This window comes from Cebus imitator, unplaced genomic scaffold (assembly GCF_001604975.1).
Source record: "Cebus imitator isolate Cc_AM_T3 unplaced genomic scaffold, Cebus_imitator-1.0 Scaffold845, whole genome shotgun sequence".
In the NCBI taxonomy this organism is placed as follows: Eukaryota; Metazoa; Chordata; class Mammalia; order Primates; family Cebidae; genus Cebus; species Cebus imitator.
The window spans coordinates 221,967-245,491 of NW_016108160.1; the positions used below are offsets into that span (position 1 = coordinate 221,967).

The 23,525-nt window shown below is 37.9% G+C and overlaps 1 long non-coding RNA gene across 5 annotated transcripts in view; it reads right to left on the reverse strand.

The window, feature by feature from the left end:
• LOC108297793 overlaps window positions 1-21,785 on the reverse strand; it is a 51,448-nt gene extending 29,663 nt beyond the window's left edge. Inside the window, exons 1-7 of one of the 5 annotated variants that reach the window (XR_005198637.1) lie at window positions 19,535-21,785; window positions 16,037-16,099; window positions 11,993-12,129; window positions 10,148-10,288; window positions 9,702-9,869; window positions 8,438-8,629; window positions 4,094-7,472 (exon numbers count right to left, since the gene is read on the reverse strand). This is a non-coding gene — a long non-coding RNA (uncharacterized LOC108297793). The other 4 variants (XR_001822329.2, XR_001822330.2, XR_005198636.1 and 1 more) reach the window with 4 other exon arrangements.
• Between the last annotated feature and the right edge of the window lie 1,740 nt (window positions 21,786-23,525).

The window sequence follows — 23,525 nt, forward strand, 5'->3', positions numbered from 1 at the left end:
GGCACTACTGCACTCTAGCCTGGGAAACAAAGTGAGACTCCATCTCCAAAAAAAAAAAAAACCAACCAACAAAAAAACTTAGGGTAATTAGTGTGGTTAGGAAGGGATAGTGAGACATTGTCATATCAAAATACCAAGTTTTCAAAACAGTATATTTTATTTTACAATAGCAACCAACTCCCCAGTTTGCTTCAGTTTTGACATCTAGATGGCTTAAGATTGCTTTTTGGTGGTCACACATGCTGAACAATGTTTTTCAGTCTTCAAAACTGCAAAGATTCAAAAGAGATTCTGCATTTCATATCAGTTCACAAATTCAAGAGTCTTCCATTTCCATTTATCTTAGCATTCTGGAATAAATTCTCTTTGAGGTTGAACGGCAGTGATGAAGCCACTTAATTCCTTGTGTCTGCATAAAAGCATATTTATTTATCACAACTTCATTTATGTGAATAAAGCACATGAAGATAAAATGTTCTTATTCTTGTTTAATCAGTAGTGGTAGTGATGCCAGAAACTGTGAAAGGAAGGCTTTTTAGTTACTTTCTTCTTTCCATTTTCCAATAATGCATTCCCCATCCCCACCTGAAGAAAGAGATGTTACTGAGTCCAGCTGATACCACACACTAAAAGAGAAACATTAATATTTCAAATCTGATGTCTAAAAATGTATAGAATGGAAACTAGAAAATTTCAAGCCCAGATTCTCTTCAACCTTGCTCCCTCCACCAATCATACTTTGACATTTATCAATTTCCTTCTCCACTTATGGATGTAATTGGCTTGCCATGGAAAACTACAGTTTAGATGCTTTGAAAGTATGTATGAACTACAATGAACAATAAAGTCTTCCTTTGAAGCAATTTTGGCTTCAGCTTTAAGATAATTTTACAGTAGAGGGGTCACACTGATTCACTTAATACATTCCATTCTTATCTAACACAAGGTTTATTTGATAAGCAACTGGACAAAAATAATTACTTTTCAAAAATGTGAAGCAAACTAGTGAGGACCAAGAATGTTGTTCTCATCTCAACAATTATCAGTTATTGGAACTGCATGAAACAATTTAGACCTTGAGCAGCTAATGTTCTTAAGGCCAATTCAGAACAAAGGAAGGCTGCCCTTAGAAATAGGTTTGACCTTTTCCTTCACTCTTCCTCCTGTCCCACCCTCTGTGAGTGATTTAAAAATGGAAAAGGTCAAAGCCCAGTCAGGCCTACATTTAGAGAACTTTTAAGAAAAAGTTTCCTTTCAATTTTGGCCAATTATTTCCAATTTTTATTTTATTCTTAAAACTTAAGCATGGTAAAATGTTAAGCTGTTTTCATCCAGATATTATTCTACTATAAAATGCCCTTCTTGAGCAAATTTAATGATTAAAAAGGAGAACATTTCTAAGATATAAGTTGAGAAGCTGTTGCAAGAGAAATCATGTCTCCATCTCCATTCTGCTATGTGTTATCTGAAGACTGTTTCTGAAAGAGATGTATTTAGGCAGTGTATGTATGTGTCAGCACGTAAAAAGTAAAAAACTGAAGACAGACAAATCTTGTAAATGCACTTCAAAAACCAACTGTGCCTCAAGTATAGGTGGTTCCCCAAGACTGGTACCAACGGGACTGGGGTTTGGGAATTAGTTGGTCATCATCCCTCCTTCTGCCCAGCAGTGGTCAGTCATTTTTCATGAGGGATGGGCTAGGAAAATCAACTGTCTTATAAGGAGAGTTCCTGCATCTTAAGGAGCAAGCTCACTACAAAACCCAGCTACCTGCTTATTGTAGTGGCCAGAGTGGTAGAAGAGATATGGAGTAGGAATTAAACAACATAATGTTATTTAGGGACTAAGCCATGCCCCTAACAAGAAAGCAGGCCAAAAGGAAAGCACCAGGCGTTCTCTGGGAACATGCATTTTTTTTTCCCCATGTCTCTGGGGCCAAATAAGAACCTACCAAAAACCTTATACCAAGTACTACTGGCACACAAATATATTTGTAGAATGAATGAATAAATTAAAACTAATAATAAACTAACCTTTCTCCTATATTCTAGTCTCCAAGCCAATTAATAAGCAATTGTCTTTTAGTAATGATCTTTTTTGTTTTCTGTCTAGGATTTAACACAGTGGTTGACGTAACAGTGACTTCTGTTTGATGTAGAGTATCACTTGTGCTTTTCTTGCATCTCTGAGTCAGAATAAATACCTTTTGGAGCAGATATATTTCATTTAGCATTTAATATCATCTTTATCAATATTCATATGAATGAAAAAATAAAAAGCCCTCTTATTCCGACTCTACAGAGCATGCCAAAGATAGTCTGTTTAATTTTTCCTTAGCATTGAACATACCACAGCTATTCAATGAAGTTTTTTCTCAACTAAAGAAAGAAACACAATCTCTTATAGAATTTGCTCTTATGTTTCCACCATAAGATGAGATAAAGTGCATTTTGGTTTGGGTCTTTAAAGCACTTAAGAACAGCATTTTATTCAGTTTTAATAAATTTTTACTAAATATGATAAATGTAAAAAAATCTTTTTCGTTGCTCAAATGTCTTCCTGTCTCTAAGCCAGGTCAATGAGCAAATACCTTTAAAACTAGTTGTTTAATCTTGAATCATTTAACTGTAATAAGAACAGAATGTTTAATTTATGAATTAAACATTAACAAACCCTGAGCCCTTTTATCAGTTTCCTGGCTTCAAACTAAGCCAATGAGCAAGTGATTTGAGGGATTCCTGAAACTAAGAAAAATGTCTCTTTATTTTGAAAGAAATTTGCCTTTTTCTTTTTTTTTTTTAATCTCAAAGGCAATTGAATGGGTCTTCCGGGCCAGACCTATTTAATTTACTAATTTACCAAGCATAATGCCTTGCAGAGACTAGGCACTGAAATATTATTTACACAATCAAACCAAAGATATATTTTCTATCTTCAGCTGTCAGTGATCTCTTATCCTCAGGACCCAGAATGGCATATTCCACATAAAAGGTGCTTTTTTTAATCAAATAAATAAAAAAGCAAACCTGAGGCCTTTATTTTTACTCCTTTACTGCCTGTAAGACAGGCCAAGGTGGGTCTAATTCATTTCTATCACCAGCATTTAAGAAACTGGATGGAAGACTACAATATCTTGCTTTTTGCAAAAAATTTCCATCTCTTCAGTCAGGCCAGGGAGCATGTATCCTTCTGGACAGGACTTTATTTCTCTACTTAGCTTAGTACGCTGCCTTATACAAGTCCATTTATCCCATGTTTTCATCACTAAATAAGCCTGTTAAGTGACTTTTGGTCTGGATCTCATACCTATTAATTACTTCATTTCCTTCTGTGAGCACTCCATAATGATAATATCATTTTTATATCCTAGGACATGTAGTTCTGAGCCCCACAGAAAGTAATCACCATTCAGTAAACCAGTAGTTCATTCCTATCTGTATAGAACTGTAGACTTTGTAAATTTACAAGTAGGTTTCTGTTGTACGTTCAATAATGATAATAAATTTTTGTGCCCCAGTTCTTATCTCTAAGGATAAGACTGGTCAATGATCATTCAGCAGATATTGCTTATATATGGGTGGCAGTTTAGAAATTATAAATTGATTTTACACATATTTTCTTCTGCTACCCAGAACACAATAAAGATGGTTTATCTTTGCATTCCCCATTGCCTAGCAATGAGATTGGCACACAATCGTTAACTACTATACTTCAGACAACCCCTTGCATATGAATATTTAAAAGTTAATCATTGTTACTCAAAATTTCCTGCTTTATTTGCACAATGTAACAACTATCATACAATTTTATAAACCTGGTACTCAGCACCAAGTGAGAAAATCAATAGTTACATTTATATGGTGTCTTAGAGTTCACAAAATGCTAACATAGGTATTGCCTTATTTTTGGCTGTGGGTAAATGAAATATGATAAATTTTCAGTGCCTTTAACAGTGAGTTAACATAGTAGGCAATCAAAATTGATCCGTTTAACAGGTATTTAAACCCTTAATTTGTATAACTACTTATAGAACCCTTCTCATTGTGGTTTAAGTATACAATGAGAATTTTGTAGAGACAATACCTATCTTACAGGAGACTTTTGGTCTGGATCTCATATCTATTGCTTCATTTCCTCATTCTATCTCCTCCCAGGTGACCTGGGAAAATATACCAGTAATAATTTAACTTGACCTCACCACTAAAGTCTTCACTCTTTAAGCAGTATCTCATTCCTTACATCGAAATAGTATAGAGGATAAATTTTCCTCCTATTACATAGGAGAATTAATCTTGTATTTCACAGAACCAAAAACAATAGCTGGTATGTAAGAGGCAGTTAATATTCATTCATTCATAAATATGTAGCCTACTGACATTTGTATTGTGCTTTAGTTTACAAAGGACTTTAATATGCACCTTTCTGAAACTTTTTGCTCTATGAGAACATTTTTTCCCCTTTGTGATCTCTAGTGCCCAGAATGGTATCTGGCACACTATAGGTGACCACAATAAGCTTAGTCCCTTGTTTTCAGTATATTTTAAAGTTTAAAAGCAGCTTCCATGTGTTTTCATTTCTGATACCTGGAATACTGCATTTTTAGTCAAAATCACCAGAGCAGCAGAAACAAATTAGCCTCAAAATACATACAATTTATTCATTTATCAAACACTTAATTCTAGCATCTGCATAGCACTAGATCTTTTTGAAAGAGCACTTTTTCTTGCTTGCTCCTTTCTTTGTGTCCACAATGATTATCACAATAGAATACAAGTGCTTTATAGTTTACAAAGCACATTCACTATTTTTCTTCAGGTCACCTGGATGTGATCACAAATCACTGCATTTTTAGTGCCTAGCACAGGACAGAGATAGAAAAGGAAATCAGTAGTAGTCAGACATTTTCTCTGAATAAAACAAATAATACATCAGGGGGTGGGTAAGCTATGAACAGCAGGCCAAATCCAACTGGCTCAAAAGCTAAGAATGATTTTGACCTTATGAAAAGGTTGTTTAAAAAAAGAATATGTAACAGAAACCATATGGCCCACAGTCTAAAGTATTTATGATTTGACCACTTACAGAAAAACTGAGGACCCCTGATTTACATAATGCTTCACAACTTACACTGCACTTTCAAATGTTAACTGTGCATGATTCCCAATACACTATTAAGGAGCACGCCTTGGTTTTTCTGTTTTACAGTGCTTTCATATACATTATCAGTCATTTAAATCAACTTCCCACATAAATGGGAAGAAAAAAATCAAGGAAAGTATTAAATGTGCTAAATAGTCCGAGGTTTTCTCATCTTTAAGTCTAGAGATGGGTATTAAACCCAGGAGTAGGGTTGGCACAGTCCACCAAATTATTTGGCCACTACTATGAGCAGGGAGTTCAGGCTGTCTCTTTGGGACCTCACTTTGTCCCAAGTCCAGTCACCCTTTCCATAACCATCACTAGAAATCCCAAATCCCAGGAATCCTGCTCACCTAAGCTCAAAGAAGGAAGCGGTTGCTGGCACGTGCTTCTCAGAAGTCTGGCACATCTGTGTATTTCTTGTCTAATTCTTCTCATTGACCTGGAGCATCTCTTCACATTTTTCTCTAGAGAGCCTGGCACATTTTTTCCCCAACAACCTGACCATTTTATCTTCTCATCAGTCTAGGGCTTCTGAGATTAAAAGGGAAGACTGAAATATAATATCACCTATATGAATGCTTGCTCCTGAGGGGAATAACAAAAGCCAGATTAGATACTGACTCGATTTTGGTATCTCTCTCAAGTGGAGTAGATGTGAATAGAAACAGAAGTTTACAAAACACTAAAGCCTAACAAAGAGGTAAAAACTGTGATTTAAAACTGGCTCCAGACTGGCCCAAGCATAATACTGTCAACCTAAAGATATGTTCCTTTAAGGTAACTGGCAATATCAAAAAGAACATCTCAAAAGAATCAAGCTTAAAGAGAAACAGGAGAACTGGAAATATCTAAGAGTAAGAAGTATAACAATAGAAAAGAGGTGGTGTTTAGGGTTCTCATCTTGGGATTTCCCCGGGTCTTCAAGCTTCTATTCTTCCTTGGTTCTGGGTCATGGGCCTCCAGATTCTGGCCTTTAGTCTTGAGATATCTGTTTCACTTGGGTCCTCTATCCATCTAGGTAGGCTTTGTGTCAGGAACCTTCCATCCTTGGGTTGTAGGTCTTCCACCTACAACCTGGGGCTAATCTTAGGTCTTTGGCCTTGTGTCACAAGTCTCAGTCTCAGGCCTTCCACGTACGTGTCATATTCCAGGTCTTAAGCCTTCTAACTCAAGACTTGAACATTCCATCCAACTCAGGCCTTCTGTCCGATCCAGGCCACCCTCTGTTTCCTTGGTTCTTGAGGCTTTTGTTGGTTTCAGGACAGAGGCTTCTATATATCTTGGAACATGGGCTTTCCATCTTAGTCTGAGTCTCAAGTTTCAAACCATCTGTCTTCTACTTTGGGCCTTCTATCCATATGAGCCTTTCACCTTCCGTGCTACTTGAGTATTGGGTTTTACTGCAGTCTGGATTCTATGGCCTTGTTTTGGTCTTGGATCATCTCACACGGCAGCCTGGCATATGGAACCACTCCATAATGCTTACTTCTGATAGCCAATGTTCTGTACCTATCAGGCAGGGGTTAGGAAGCCCCTCTGCCACACATGACACACACACATGTACACATGCCCACATATGCAAAGAAATATTTAAGGAGAAAAGAATACATGAAATCAAAGAGAGGGAGACAGACTCATGATGAGGCTGAAATACTCAAAGGTGAGTAGAAAGGGAAGAAGCAGAGAAGAAACACAAACAAACAGAGATTAATACTGAAATAGAAAATCACAAACAGCAAGAGACACAGAGGAACACAGGGGAGGAAAGAGAGAAAATAGCCCAAGAGAGGCAGAAATGAGAAATGTGAGATTAAAAAGTAGAAACAGCAGAAAGGAGGCCAGACTCAGAAAAAGGTGAAATTTACAACAAATAAGGGGAAGGGATAACAAATAGTCACAGTTCATGAAGAGAAAAAAGAGGTAGGCAGAGAAAGGAGAGGTTGGCAGAACAAGAAACGGACAAAAAGCACAAAGCACGTGACCCAAAAGGAGACATGAAATAAAGCGTGAAAGAACAGCCACATCTAGGAAAACAAAGAGAAACAGCAACAAAATGAAAAATGAGACTTATGTCTAAGACAAGGCACAGACCACTCTTTGTGAACAAGAGAAAATGAGGCAAAGGCACACATGAAAGAAATTAGCAAGAAAAAACACGGAAATGGGTAAAACACACTTTAGATAGAGAACAAACAACAAAGACAAGGAAGAAATATAGAGAGACAAAGAACAAAGAAAAGAAAGAACAAAGACAAAGAAATACACACGAGAGCAAGAGATAAGCAAATGCAGACATTCAGAGGTAGTAAGTAGCAGAAGAGACAAGACACTGTGAGGGGCACAAGAGGTATGAAAAGCATCACAAAAGGTTAAAAAAAAAACAAAAAGTGTCATTAGTAATTATAATAAGCTATTATTACTACCAACACTACTTATACTACTACAATAATAATAATTGTAACAACCACCAACACCAACACAGATGTTCTTCTATTTACAAACTTTTACCTTAGGGATTTCTTACATAGAACCAGAGCATGCCAACTCTGCCTGGTACCTGATAGTGCTAGTTATCACTTATATTGCGTGAAATGAACTTATGAGTCTTCTTGGATTAGCTTTTACTTGCCATGTGCCAGGTACTGCACTAGGTGAACACTATACATACATGATTTCATTTAACACTCACAAGCAGGTAAGTCTACCAGAGACTTTAAAACACACAATGTGTGCCTCTTAACATTCTGTTACAACTATTTACTAGGATTTCTGGAAGAGCCAAGTGGGATGTCACAGATGACTAAATATTTTCATAAAGGGCTCTTTGATAGGACTTGGTCAATCCCTTCCTTTAGCATCACCTTCCCCCAACTCTTTAAAAAACTGACTTCATTCTCACACTTTTATAATGGCTACTTCAGAGTTTAGTTTTCTTTTTACACTAATCTTAACTGACGATAAAGTCTCTCACAAATGGAGATGAGAAAGGGTTACCCTTTCCGCAGAAAGTGGAAATTGTGTTTTAAGCTTTTCAATGTTTAAGGCTCTAAGAATGACAGAGGGCCTATACAGTGAAGACATAGAACACACAAGCAAAGGCTAAATTATTCTGTGATACAACTGGTAAGAAGACTGTAATGTCTTTGAGTTGCTTCAGTGAACCCAGTCGGTAACATGGAAGACTGGTCATCTTCCTATCTCACATTTAGCCCCATTTAACATTAGACCAACACACCCTATCCAACACTGGCTCCCAAAAAACAGCTGTTTTAACAGTTCTGAAGTGATCCCCACAGGAATGCAACACCAAAAACTTACTTCATTCCACTATCCTTAAGTGCTCGAGTGCCAGGCATGTGTGTTGATCTTCAGGTAAGAAGGCTGACTTCTTTCAGCATGTTCAAGTTTCTTGGACCTGTTGAAGACCCAGCTCTCTGCACTGCTTGTAGGAAGGATAATGATCTGGCAAATAGGAACGATGAAGAGCTATAAAAAAACATCAGATAAACCATGTAAATGCCATAAGTATTGAATACTGTGCTAGAGTTACCTAAGATTCAAATTAATAAGCAACAGAAAATGTTTCCACAAAACTTTAAAACCTATAAAGTCAAAACTTTCAGGTCTTTAGAGAGAAAATTTCCTCATTCAAAGAACAGGAAACTGGCATAAATGGGAAAATATCTTGTCAAGTATCACTTGATGAGTCACTAGAGACACCACCACCAGTCATAGCCTTATACCTTTAGTTAACGACTAGAATCCTGTTTTAAGTGCTAATCAGCTAGAAAAGAGTCCCTTTAAATGATTAATAACTGAGATCACAAAAATAAACAATAGATATGAGAGGAAAAATGATAAGGTCTTTTCAATGTTTAAGGCTCACTTCAATGTTTTAGGACCACCTCAAGTTTACTTTATTTAAGTCTCCTGGTTCAGGACTAACAAAACACAGCCATAGAGCAGCATTTCCAAAACTCGTAATATTTCTCTTTGAGATAAAGGTGAATCACTCTGGGAGGCAAATATTCTCACAATAAGGAAATTCACATAGGTTGTTTAACATTTCAGCTAAAATCCAAAAATGAAAAAGAAAATTCACATAGGGTACTGGCCTTAGGAGAATTTTCCTAAAGATTCTGAGTACAACAGATCTTCCTAGATAACTCTCAACTTAGCTTTCTAGTTCCTAGGCTTCCTAACAATTTCTGTTAGTAACTTTCTCTATTTCTAAATCTACGGGTCTTTCTAGTCCATTATAATATTTCATGAGTTCTTACCCATGAAAATATTTCATGAAATTTATACGTACCCACTCTTTATGAAAAATGCTGGGCAAAGCCTGTATGATCAGGATTTACTGCACTGAATGAGTCACCTTTATTTGCCAGTCCTCACTCGATAATCAGCCTCTCCCATCACTGATCTAGAGAATATAGGTTCCTGGTTCTTTAAGCTCCTGCCTGATGACAGATAACTTTGTGCCATTTTTAGTCAGATGCCCTTTTCCATTTATGCGGCCTCCATGAATCAGCAACCATAGCATAAAAAGACATACCTCTCACTTGTTGTGTTGTAACCCATGGCATCCCAGGCCATCTTGAAGTATGTAAATGACCAGCAAAGTTTTTCTGTAAGGCTTTAAGAGAGACTTTGGAGACCAGATGGAACAGAATGATTTGCCCATGTGATCAGTGTCACTGATGTGACAGTTGTCCATGTTCTCCTAAAAGAAAGAACAATTTAGCTGTAAGCCTCTACCACATGCTATAGTCCCACTCCATACACCCAAACACATACAACCTGCTACACTCTTTACATAATCACTTTAACCACCAATCTCACACCCAGTTGCTTCCCAGGTTAGTTACGAAGCTGTCTTTACCAAATCATACGCAGGATAATGATGAATACAACCTCAGTGAAAAGCTAAATGCAATGTATACTGGAAAACAAAATCAAAATTAAGACTACTGATTATGCTTTTAGGGACAGCTTACGCACCTTGACATGTGGTGGTTGTCTTTGAGACTTTATCTTCCTATCTGGGACCAGGAAAGTATCTTGACAGAACCTCATGACCTAGGATTGTTGCCCAGTGGTAGTGAGCTTTTCCCCTGGAGGATCCTCATGCCCCATCTCCACCTAGGGATCGTCAAAGGGAATGGGTCACTAACACTGTATAAAGCAACAAGCCTATTCTTCTGAGGAAAAAGTATTGAAATGTAGTACACTGGGAAAGTCTGTCCGAATGGGCAACTAGTGGTTGAGTTCAACCACGTTTACCCTTTTCTTCATGTGGATTGAGGAGTGGACATTTACAGCTGTGCCGAGCTGTTGTATTCTAGCTACCAGCCTAGCAAAAGAATTCTCCTATTCGTCACAGCTGTATTCTGTATGCTTTCCCTCATTTCCAAGAGCAATTTAGAACTGAATAATTACCAATACTTCCATGCTGCATTTTATTCTCCAGTCTTTATTAATAAGCGATCCTCTAGAGTGTGGATTATTAATGCCCTTGTGTTCTAAGCACAAAATATAATGGGGGGGGTGTCAAGAAATCAAGAGGTTGAAACTAATGGAAAGAGAAGCTAATGCTTTCTCAACCAAGAGAGTCATGAAGCTACACAGAAAAGGTCCAGTGTGGTCTAACCCTATGAATCCTGTAAGAATTCTCCTCCATATTGCCTCTGGCTTCTTTTATAAAGCACTATTTTAAGAACTGAGCAATCCACCTCAATCAAAGTGCCTGTCAGCTAGTTTTACAGCATTCCTCTCTTTTAATTTGTACTTTAAATAGTGCCATACCATAATATTGCCAAGATAAAGAGAATTGTTTTCTACACAATCCACATGGTAACATTTCTTCAACAACCTGTATAATAGGGCACCACCAAAGTTCTAGGATATTCGGAGAAACCAAGAATGGTCACAAGCATATAGAACTCCAGTTATAACAGCAGCTAAGCAAATCTACGCAGAAGGAAAAACAAGGTACAGAAGACTAGAGATTCGGTAAATTCCTTATACAGCTCCTCCTGGGCTCTCCTATTCCACTTTTTAACAATTTCAATTGTTTTTCAAGTTAAAATTTCAACTTCTTAAAACAAGGAAATGGCAGTGATAATGGAATTAGGCCTACGAAAACAGAGCTAACACAGATGAAGTTAGTATTATTCGTAAACAAATCCTGAGAACTTAATACCCTCCCGCCAAAGGAAAGTGGGAATAATTTAAGTCCACTAATCAAAAGGTGTTAAGTTCATTATCTCTCTTGCTAACTAGCCATGTGGTGAGAAAGGAAATAATTTATTGCTTTCCATCTCTCATTCTTCATTTATGAAATGGGGATCAAGTATGCTTGCGTTTACAGACCTCGATGGAGCCCAGCTCTGAGGGATAAATGAAACAGGCTAAACTAATTATGAAAAGTTAAAATGTATGTGTATATGCAAAAGAAAAAGTATAGGAAATGATTAAAACTGGCTCATGTTCTTTTCTTTCAAGAGACTAGGTCCCACTCTGCCACCTAGGCTGGAGTGCAGTGGCTAATCATGGCTCACTGCAGCCTTGAACAACTCCTGGGCTCAAGCAATGCTGCTGTCTCAGCCTCCAAGGTAGGTAGGACTACAGGCACACGTCACCATGCCTGGCTAATTTTATTTTATTTTTTGTAGAGATAGGGGGTCTTGAACTCCTAGCCTCAAGCGATCCCCCTACCTCAGCCTCCCAAAGCCCTGGTATTACAAGCAGGAGCCACCGTGACCAGATGTGTCTGCTTTAAAAGGAGAGTAGTAGGAAGTTAAAGCCAAAGACAGAAGCCCTACAACAATAAATTCCCCAAAGTACCTTTTTCTCCAGGTGGTCGGCAACCCATCCAGGTAGATTAGCTGGAGCTTGGCCAGATTCTCAAAGGGAAAGATCTGCTGAATTTGGAGCCTCTTAAAGATGTTTGCAGTCTTCAGGTCTCACATACTCAGAATGTCCTTGAGAAGAAAGACAGGGCTCAGTAGGCTACCAAAAGCACCAGTTGGATACCAAAAGTGTTACAAAAACCCCAACAAAAAAACCTAGAAAGTATAACCTGAAGCATTAAGACATAGGTATACCTTGTCTCTACTTTCTAGCCTGCTTGATTTCCCTAAGGTCCTGTAATAACAAGCCCTGGCGGTATCGCGTGATGATTAGACAAGAAATAGAACTACATGAAAATATTGGTCAAACCAATATCCACCTTAAGGACTGACACTAAATTTGTGGCTAATGGTCATCCTGTTGCTGAAAATACTTCAAGATTCAAGGTAACGTGGCAATTGCTACTACTACCTAGAGGTGCAATTGTCTTCATTGTTTTTAATAATTGGCCATCTACCGTTACTAAAGCATAGGAGCTCACTAAAGCGGATCTAAGCCAAATTTGTAGCCTTGAAAGCACTTTGCATGGTGTGGTGTGGTGTTGAAAAGCACCCGGTATGTTAAACCTGAGGACCTTAAATGAATACAGGCTTCTAGATCCCTGATCAGGGATTACTGTATCATGAGGAAACCTTTATGGCAATACCAACAGGAATATATGGAAGATCACTTATTCGACTCTATTCTCTTGCTAAGATGTCTAGTAAGGCTAAACTGTTCTATGACGTTCTCAACAGGACCAGAACAAGCTTCAAAATATCCTTGCCAACATCCTTGTCTATCCTGATTTAATCTAAGATTAGATACTTCACTTCCAAATGCAGGCTTCCAGTTAAACATGGCTGTTCATACATGTTTATGCATTTGTTCTACTGCTTCCTGAAACTCCATAAATCAGAGTCAATGTGCCCTCCATGTGCAAGCAAATTTACCTAAAGAAATTTTAAATCAATGGATCCTAGCTCAAATTCATTTATACACTGGAATCTAAAGGAAACAACTATTCCAGTCTCCCCAGATCTTCTTAACCATAGTTATGGAGTATCCAGCTTCAGCATCAAAGCCTCTAGCTTTGCCTGTTACTATGGTAATGACATAATCAAGGAGCATTCCCTTTCCCTTAATGGGAATCTAAGGCTAGAGAAAGTGGTCACATTTTGGAACTGATACAGAACCATACATTTCACTAGGGTTCAATATTCACAGACAAGAATTTTAAGAATCTGTCACTTTGCAGTCCAACAAAATATCATAGTATTATGGAGATAATAATCAAGTGGTATCGCCAGCCATCTGGTTCAAATACTCCAGCACCAGACAGAATCATCACAGCTAGAAGCGATAATTAACAATCACACAGGCCAGCTGCAGTGGCCTATGTGATCCTTGTGGATCACCTGAGGTCAGGAGTTTGAGACCAGCCAGGCCAACATGGTAAAACCCCGTCTCTACTAAAAATACAAAAATCAGCCAGGCATGGTGGCAGGAGCCTGTAATCCCAGCTACTCAGGAGGCTGAGGCAGGAGAACTGCTTGAACCTGGGGGGCGGAGATTGCAGTGAGCCAAGATCGTGCCACTTCACTCCAGCCTGGGGGAAAAAGCAAAACTCCATCTCAAAATAATAACAGCATAATTCAACATTTTCATTCTCTAAGGAAGCTGGCAATCCACAAGATGAAACTATATCAATGTTATACAAATAGTAGGTGGCCAAGTGATACTTAAAGCCATGTCTTCCCTGAATTCAGACATCTTTTAAAGCTCTGGGGTTTGTGCATGGATTCTCAGGGGGGTATGGGAGCTTGCTACAAAACTTTTACAATACTCTCATTTCACTGGAAGGATAGTCTAGATCAGCTATATGACTACCTCATAATATAGGAACACATTGCCGGATTAGCGGCAAATGATCTAGTTTTGTTGCCTGGGGATTATAGAAAAGAACAGGAGCAAACAATATATAAATGTGTTTTGTGCCAAATGAAAGTCAAATAGCATTGCTATGTGCTATAATAGCAGGATTTCAAGCAGTTTGAAAACCATAGTTTGGTGAAGTACATGAACACAGCGTGTGACAGTATAGACATGCCCCTCAAAAGAAGCTATAAAACCGTAATAGTAGTACCATATTAGCATTTTAGTATCTGTTAACTACGAATTTGTACATCTGCTATGTTTTACAGTTGCATTACAGATCTATATATTTCTTTCCAGGTTTGCTCATACACTTCAACAATTATTCCCACAAACCTAAAGGGTGCATAATATTTTTTTTACAGAAAACATTTAATCAAATATAGCAAAATATTAATTGTAGAATCTAAGTGGTGGTTATGTAGGTGCACACTGAATAATTCTTTTCTTGAAAGAAAACCTCCCTACTATCAAACTTATAGACTTGAGAAACACTGTCTCTAATACTTAATATAGAACATTAAAATTATGCTCGACACAATTTCATGTTGCTAAATTGCTGATTCATATGCAATGCACGTGGCAATGCTGTTAATCAGAGCACTTTTTGCATCAGCACACCAACTTTCTTGACTAAAACTGAAAGGTTAAAAATTGCATTTGGGTTACAATTGCCAAAGAAGGCATCTACTCCTTGGGTCTTAAATAGGCTCTTTGAAAGGCTAGCTGAAGGTCAGTAAATGGACCTTTCCTATTCCACGTGTGAACATGCCTTTTCCCTCCTTTCCCACCTCCAGTATTCTCAGGGTCCTTTAGCTCTCATAAAAAAAAACTGAAAGAAGAAATGCATACCCAAGGAACAGCGTACCTGGCGATATCAGAATAATTTAATCTGAAAATCAATTTTAAAATGTGGATTGAAGAAAATTCTGGTTAAGATAAAGTTTGTTTCTGCAACCTGTTTTAAGTTTCAAAACTAGCAGAAACATTTAGGGTAGAAGGGTCATTTCTAGTTTCAAGAATACCCTACAGCTAAACTCTCCCTAAACTTAACCATAGAAGCAAATGTCAAACACTCATTACTCTAATATTAACAGAAAAATTTCCCAACTAAGCCAGGTTTCTCACTGTAAAAATGAGAGGTAACAGATAAGCAAGGAGGTGAGGCTATAATGATCTATGTGGCAATGATTAGAGTTGGAGATGTAGGTATAAACACATTTAGTTTACTATATAGACAAATGGTTATATATATTTATAGATATGTGCATATATACAAGTGAGAGTGCAAACATATATCTCTTGCTCTTGTCAACTGAAAAAGTCTTGAAGGAATGACACTCCAGGAGCAATGAGCACACCTAGCACTCACTTCTTGATTTCTAATATCATTCTCCAATAAAAGGTAACAAGGTTCCTCGGAGAAATACATCATTCTAGGTCCAGGCAGGAGATATGCAAATGAGCCTGGAGCATCTTGTAGTGCCAAAAATAAGTGCTCAAGCAAAAAACCCACTTTCATGGGGTTATATCAAAGCCAACTGAAAGAACTCCCAATGGCCAAAGCTGTAATAATTTGAACAACAGAATAAAGTAAAATTGTATTATGACCCAGAGTATAAAATATCCATGAGATCATACTGATATAAAAGACTGAATAAACACATATATTGTGAAGAAAAGACATCCCATGCAAAAGAATTCCAAATAATTTATGTAAATACTCTTCCCTCTGAGAAGTGGAAGATAATTTCCCATTCCTTAAGTGCTGGCTGCACATAGTGACTTCCTATGTGAAGAGTACAGTATGGAAATGGAAAAATAAAGGCTAATTTTATGATGGAGAAACCTGACAAATAGTACCTCATGTTGATAGTATGTACTCTTGATAAATGGCACTCTACCTTTGTAGTCTTCCTCCTAAAGACTCATAAACCCAATCTAATCATGAGAGGAACATCAGACAAATTCAAATAGAGAGAGACATTTTATAGAATACTGGACCATTAGTTCTCAAAACTGTGAAGTTCATCAAAAACAAACAGTCTGAGAAACTGTCATTACCAAGAGAGCCAAAGGAGGCATGACTACTAAGGACACATGCAACGTGGTATCTTCAATGGAATCCTGGAACACAAAAAGAACATTAAGGAAAAACTAAGGAAATATGAATAAAGTATGGACTTTGGTTAATAATGATGTATCAATATTGGTTTGTTAATCGTGACAAATGTACCAAACTAATGTAAGATGTTAACACTGGGAAAAACTGGGTGTGAAGGACACAGAAACTCTATCTTCAGAATCATTCTGTAAATCTCTACACTGTTCTAACATTAAAAGGTTATTTTTTCCAAAAATCTCCCAACCAAATGCTGAAGACGTTTAAGACATAGTTTTTTAAAAAGCAAGCAAAATGGAACCTGAGAACTGGTAAGTCTATGTTCCAAACTTTGCTATAGTAGGTACCATCATTCTTTGCAGTAAGTCTTGGCCTAAAGACTTACTCTTTCTTTTCTGTTTATATGGGTTTGTAATAGGTAATTTTGATGTTAAAATATACAAATTACCAGGTATCCATAATATAAAAAAGTTGTTTTTAAAAAAACATTGGCAATTAAACTTTGTTTTTGTACATAGCAGATTTCCTGGAAAGAAGTCGTCAATCTGCTATAATAAATAAGTCAGTGAGTAGCTGATTTTTAGTCAGGGGAGACCTGTAAGGCTGGAAAACTTTAATGAGTGATTACATCCCAGCACTGTACCATGCGAATCACACTAACAACATTCTATAAAATATACTATGCCAATAATTTTCAAAGTTATGGGTAAAGTAACCTAGATATTTTATAATGGGACCTGGTAAAGTACAGTGATATTTCAGTCATATCCCTATTTTTAAATTATTATAAGCATGTTATTAGATTATGCAATAAGAGGGTATTATTTGGTGTACTACATAACCTCTCATATTTCTGGGGACACTAGAAGAACAGCATTGTAATTGGTTAAGGGAAATACTTTAAGTCTACCCATAATAAAGTCTAGCACTGGTCAATTTTCTCCCAATCCAGTCTTTAAGACAAGACAGAGGAAGTCATTAGCCCTGTTTAACTATACCTATCATTACTCTTTGACATCCAAACTTATAAAGTTTGGGGGAACATTAGCTCAGTTCAGATATAATCATTAGTTTCTTTCTCTTTAAGCTGGTAACAGATTTTCCCAGGATGCTTTCACATGTAAGACTGTTTTAGCAGTCAACAAAGGTCAACTCTTAATTCATTACTTTAAGACACAAAACTCCAATCCAGGTGTACATTTGATAACCAGGGCACAAACACCCTGAAAAGAAATTATGAATGCCTGATCACGGCAGCCCTGGGTCTCATAGTCGTCTGTAATTTTGGGAGGTGGCTAGAGAAATGGAAGTTGCAGAAAGATAAAGCTGAAAGGGGATATGAGAAAATGGTCAGAAAACTTCCTCCAGTCCTACATGTTAAGGTTTTATAAAGGGAAAAGTCAGAAAAGAAATGACAATAATCATTTAGAAAAATGTGGAAAAAAATGTTTATTAGTCTTTTGAAAATTTTCCGAATGACAAAATGTCACTTTCAGGGATTGAAGTATTTGATTTAAGCCCCTATCTTATTTCACTGGCAATCTCGAGATGGTCAGCCTGATGGTGATTTGAACCAAAGTGAGAGCCAGGACTAAAATCTAGGTGTTTCTGCCCAACACCGTAATGATTTCCTTCTGCATCCTCCATGAGAAAGCAAATTCCTAGATAGAAATCATGTATTTGGTTTTGCTATTTATTGCAGCACCTGGCACAATAACATTTGTTGGATTAACACAAGAATTATCTCTGTTTTGAAGATGCCCACATTTCCAGAGCATCCCCTTTTATAACTGCTAGAGATTTTTCTTAAAGGTGGAAATTATTTCAAGCAATTAATTTAAATACAGCTTCAAGATTCACCTTTGGAAGCTATCTAGTAGAATCAATCCACCTAAAATCGAGCCATCCTTCTTCTTGAGCTAAGACACAGAATCATCTCTAAATTCATTTCTTTATAACAAATTCAATAATAATTATAGCTGTATGTTGACAATGAATGACAATTTAATTAGCAATAGAAGATTTCATAAGCATAGACCAGTGTTTCTCAAATCAGGGTGATAACCCTGGGGGTTTGGGGTATATTCTCATGGATCCCCAAGTTCTGCATGAATTACACAAAACACATCTTTGGCAAAGACAATGTGAAATTGGAAAACATATTTACATTTCAAATAACTGTTAATTCAGTGTTCCTCAAAACATGTTTTTTTAGGATCTCAGAAAATTTTGTTCCTTTAGAAGGTGTTTCATCCTGAAACATTAAGTTTGAGAAACAATGGCACAGACCACGTTTCCAAGAAGGCTCAAAACCATGATGTTATTATCCCCAGTCAGCCAGACAATGTCGTTAAGCATCTGGAGAGGGGGGTAGGGGGCATGGAAACAAGCCATGAGGAAATAGGGATATGAATTAAAATGGGCTATAAGTGAAGCCAGTTCATTGACATAGTTCTTGTTGCTCCTGCTGTGACGCATGAATGTGCACCAGAAAAAAAGTTTCAAATGTTATGTTAAACAGTTTTTCAGCTGGACCATTGTGTTTGTTTTACATTAAGGAGGCTAAGATTCTTTTAGCTTTGCAAAAGGTGGGAGGAAAGAGTGTATATAAACTACAGCATAAAGTAGACAAGGAAGGTCAAGGTTTTGACTTACACTTCTCCACTACCCTCTTGGCAAAAAGATTCCAAACTAAAAAAATGTATCTATGATATTCATTATCCATGATCATCTGTTCTTGGGCAGAAATGTAGCAAAATTGTGCAAAGAGCCAAAGTATTAGATTTATACCTTCAATCTCTGAACTTTAAAATACTCAAGCTTATGAGATTTAACAATCACTAATTTGCCAGCCTTGGCAAACACAATGGCTATGCCCTATCCCTTTAATCTCTTTCCATGGCTTCAAAAGAGGTAAAAAACAAATGACATTAAAATAAACCAACTAGACTATCAAGATGGCTGCAGTATTAATCCTATCTTGGCTTAAAGAGAAAAAGCAAACCCACTTCTTTAAGTTTATCCTATCAACTTCAAATCCTTGTGGGTTCCCTTCTTAAATCTACTACTTATGGTTCACACAAAACACCACTTGATTATTATTTTCTAAAGTTATTTCAAGTGTGCTTACATTAGCTCCTCAACAATACAACCATCTCAGGAATGAAATTATAAAAGACGATATCATTCCTACCCAGGTTATCAGTGTAACCTAGCATAGAGCTGGGTTCACAATATTAATTCTACAGTTTTGCTGGTTAACTCACATGTGCATATTTATGTATGCATCTATCTATATATACATATATATATATATTGCAGATGAGGTGGGAAGAAGGAAAGAAACTTACTGGACCCTCTGACTTTTCTATAGGTGGCATCTAAGAGAAAGAAAATAGAATAGGAAAAAGATTACTTAATAGCTACAAAGTAGTACTTACAGTATTCTAAAGAGCCAGAGACTCTTCTTACAGCTGTCCGAGGAGCTAGTAGAACAAACTGCTCCCTGAGCTGGGTCGATCTTTTGACATCCTTCTCAGAGAAACAGTATTCTTTTTCAGTTATTACAAAGAACTACTGTTGTGAGGACTAATTTGCTTGAGCAGTTCCATATTACATACTCCTTTGCCACAAAACACCCTGTACACTAGTGGCTGGGATATTATTCATTTCTATTAGACAGCTGTCTCACTTTTGAAATTTATATACAATATAGTATTTAATTTTGGCTTATTTTTCTTATGAAATAGGGAACTGGTTCCATCATTTTTAAGTCCTCACCTTCAGTGTGATACTTCAAACTACTTCAAATTTTTAGTATAATTAGATTCTTCATTTTACATAATAGATTAATCAAAAAGGTGGCATCTTCTAAAAGCACCTCTGCATACGTTTTCTTATTTAATCGTTTTACTTCAATCTTCTCTAAATAAGTAGGGGGAGGTGCTCCAGGTGAAGAAATTAAAGGATTATAAAATGTAGGTAGTTCTTCTAAAAGTGCTGGTAAAGCCCACACAAAGATGCTGGTCTTAAGAGTTTCACTCTAGAAAGCCTTTGATAATATTAAAATAGCAAGAGTCACAGTGGTCTATCCACAGACTCACCACCCTCAGTTAAAATGACACTGGTCATCCAGTACATAGTATAAATGGATTTTTGGCTTCAAAAAATAATGACCAGGTTATTGAGTCCACATTACAATCCAGATGTCTTTCTTAATTTTTTTTTTTTAAATAATAACAACAGCAATTTTTCTGGCTGTATCCTGGCATTTGGCACTTTACAATAACAATATACAAAAGAGATGACAAGAGATTCTTTAACCAGGCAATCTTCTCTGGAAAGAAGAATGCAGAGGAAGTGCCAACCTTCCTTCTTGGGGAGGCAATTTGATAGTGTGCACTGGAAACACAATAGAAGATGGCAATCCAGCTTCCTGGGTCTGACTTGCTTTGAGTACTCTGCACAGTAAAGCAGTAACAGAGGTGGGCAAGAATGGTTCTTGTCCTCAGAATCTGATAATAATTGAAACTGGGATCATTAATAAATGAAAGAAAAAGAGTGAAGGCTTATCCACTTAGTTCAGGCCTGCTTTTCATAGTCAACACTGCACAAACACACCAAAGTGGTAGGGAGCTCTTGGACTGATGTGCTGAAAAATGGGACAATCGGTACTGTGTTCATTAATAACCCAGAAGGGGCTTTGGGTAGTCAGCGCTACTCAGAAGCAATGCGAAAGAAAGTAGAGGAGTTCATGTATAATGGGTGGGACCAAGGAAAGTGCCACTGATAATTTTTTAAGTCTAAGAGAAAAGGCCTTGTCCAGTCAACATTACCCAGCAAAGAGGCAAAAGGGGCACGGTAGGGGGAACGGAGAAGGGAGAGAACATAATCTTATCTAATAGCTAAATATATGGACACCTGAGATTGTGAACAATAGTCTGTAAAAAGGGGCCAAGGGCACACAAGGGGCAGGGCGAGGATGTAAAGCGTGACACCATGGCTACCTGTGATTTTACACACTGGAGCAATGCAAATGGGGCGGGAGTATGGACCACTGTTTGAGGGACAAGTGCATGGAATACTGCAATGTTTATACTTTATTATGCCACGGGAACTGAGCGTAGGGTGGGGTGGGGTGCTTGCTTAACAAGGTCAGGGAGGGGAAAAACCATTGATAACTGCCATTGTACCTATTAACAGTCCCAAGAGAAGTTTTGAGTAGTCAGCAGCCACTGCAGTAATACAAAGAGGGTACAAGGGCATAATATCCCACTCTAACAGAAGGAAACATGTGTAATTACAAATATGCACATTAATAGTACAAGGGACCTTAGTGGGTCAGTATCCCCGATGTATGCAAAAAAGATCAAGGAATCTTATCTAATAATCAGTACCCTTGATAATTGTTATTATTGCATGTTAATTGTCCAAGAGCTGAGATTATGAGTAGTTAGCACTCCTCAGTAGCAATCCAAAGCATAGTGGTAGGAACACAGGGTCTTTTTCTACTACACAGGTCCACAAATAGAATTATGACATTAATATTCAAAAGAAAAGGGTCCATTCATAGTTAACATGCCCCTGATGGAAGAGAAGTATGTGGAAATCAAGTCTTAGTCTAAAAGAAGAGGCAGACAATTGCATTAATGCACATTAAGTCCAAAACAAGGGGCATTAAGTGAATAGCATCCCCATCACTTACAATTGTGCACTTTGATTGTCCAAATGTAAGGGTCTTATGGAGCGGGCACTCCCTGCCAGAGGGGAAAGGAAGATTGTGGGTGGGGTGTGGCAGGGGATGCTTCCATGTCTATTACACTTTGCTCTAAAAGCAAAGAAGGTACAGGAACATGCTTAGAAAATTGTGTTTGTGCACACGAACATTCCAAGTGAAAGAGTCTTGAAAAGTGGGGACTACCTGCTAAAAATGCTAAGAAAGTAGGTAGGATCCTTATCTAGTGCACAGACCACAAGCAAATGTAATTGCATGTATTAACAGTCCAAAACAACAGGACTTTGGTTGATCAGGACATCCTGCTGTACTACAAAGGACAGGTGAGGGGGTATGACCTTAATCTACTGACAAAGAGAAACGAAAATTTCAATTATGTATATTAATAGTTCACCAAAAGGGGCCTTGGAGGAAAGTGGTATGCCCCAAGTAATCCAAAGGGGGTACAATTGTCCGAGAAGTGATAGGGTTATGGACAGCTGCAATCATTCACATTAACTGTCCAAATGTAATTATCATAAGGAGTTGGCACCCAGTATTGAAAAGAGGTGGAACATCCTTATCTGGGGTACAAGAACCCACATAAATGCAATTATGCATATCAACAAGTCAAGAAAAGGGGACTTAGGGGTCAGCAACCCTGGTAAACTGCAAGTGGAGGGTGAGAGGGTAAGACTTTGTTTAATTAGGATGAACCTTGTGGTGCTTATGTACATTAATGTCCAAGGGACATTGCTGTGGTCAATTAAAACCATGTACTTTGGAAAAATATAAGAATCTTGAAGTAGTGAGTACTCCCTGTTGAAAAGCAGAGAGTGTATGAAAAGGTGTCCTTATCTAGTAGGCAGGAATATGGACAAGCCAAGAAAAGAGCCTTAGTGATCAGCACCCCAACTATACTGCAAAAGGAGTCTTCGAGTAGGACCTTATTCAAATAAGATAAGCTGTGTGCAGTTATGCACATCAGTTTCCAAGGTGCGTGCCTGTGGTCACTTACAATTGTGCACCTTATTGTCCAAATGTAAAGGTCTTGTAGAGCACTCCCTGCTGGGAGGAAAAGACTGCAGGTAGGTGCGGTGGGGCAGAGGAGGCTTCGTTGTCTGGTACACAGAAACCTGGATAAATATAATCCCACATATAACAGGCCAGGAAAATGGGCCTTGGTAATCAGCACCCCTGCTATACTGCAAAAGGAGTCTGAGAGTAGGACCTTATTCAGATAGGGTGGGCCATGTGCAGTTATGCACCTCAATGTCCAAGGTGCGTGCCTGTGGTCATTTACAATTGTGCACCTTGAATGTCCAAACGTAAGTCTTATGGAGCAGGCACTTCCTGCCGGAAAGGAAAGGAAGACTGTGGGTGAGGTGTGGCAGGGGAGGTTTCCATGTCTATTACACAGGAACCCGAAGAAATATAATCACATACATAACAGGCCAGGAAAAGGGGCCATGGTGATCAGCACCCCTGCTGTACTGCAAAAGGGGTCTGAGAACAGGACCTTATTCAGATGGGATGGGCCGTGCGCAGTTACGCACATCAATTCCAAGGTGCGTGCCTGTGGTCACTTACAATTGTGCACCTTGACTGTCCAAATGTAAGGGTCTTATGGAGTGGGCACACCCTGCCGGAAGGGAAAGGAAGATTGTGGGTGGAGTGTGACAGAGGAGGCTTCCATGTCTATTACACGGGAACCCGGA